The sequence below is a fragment of the Centruroides sculpturatus genome, unplaced genomic scaffold (assembly GCF_000671375.1).
Source record: "Centruroides sculpturatus isolate CEXI.00-Female unplaced genomic scaffold, Cexi_2.0 scaffold660, whole genome shotgun sequence".
NCBI lineage: Eukaryota > Metazoa > Arthropoda > Arachnida > Scorpiones > Buthidae > Centruroides > Centruroides sculpturatus.
Window position 1 is genome coordinate 26,457 of NW_019385748.1, and position 669 is coordinate 27,125.

The following is a 669-nucleotide window of genomic DNA, read 5'->3' on the forward strand; positions in this document are numbered from 1 at the left end:
CTGAACCTCTCCCCATTTGACAAAACTTTTTGTCAACTTTCACTCCTGATGATTTCTTGCTTTGCTTCAATTGAAATCACCTTTCTGTTTTTTTAGAAGCCATGATTTGCACAACACTTGAATAAATGTAAATACCCTGCACTGAGGTAATGTACGTAATAAACAAGGGAGCAAGCCGAATCCCAACGGGAGCTCTGTACTTCAGATATACTAATAATATACAGTAGACTCCCCTATAACGCGGTAGATACGTTCCTCGTTATACGAATTTCGCGTTGTAGGAACCCTTAAATACATGAGCCAATCTCAGCCCGACACTTGTGAAGTTTACGGACTACGGCTGTTTGAAAGATTTTCTTCCATAAAATTAATCGATTCTAGACTAATTCGACTTAACATTTCCAAAATACGTATAATTTTTTGGGAATAATCCGTATAAACTATGCTATAAACAAAAAATTGTAGGATTACTTACAGAGTGTGAACCGTTCGACGTCGCCATTGCTTAAGCTTGTGTTCGTCGCGGAGCAGTGCACCAAACGGCGGCCGCGATTTCTGATGTTATTTTTCTGCGAAAAATTCGTTGAACTTTGGAGACATCATTAATAGAAATAATTTTTATGGCCGTTGAATAAGAAATGTTTCTTTCACAAGAAATGTATAAAATTA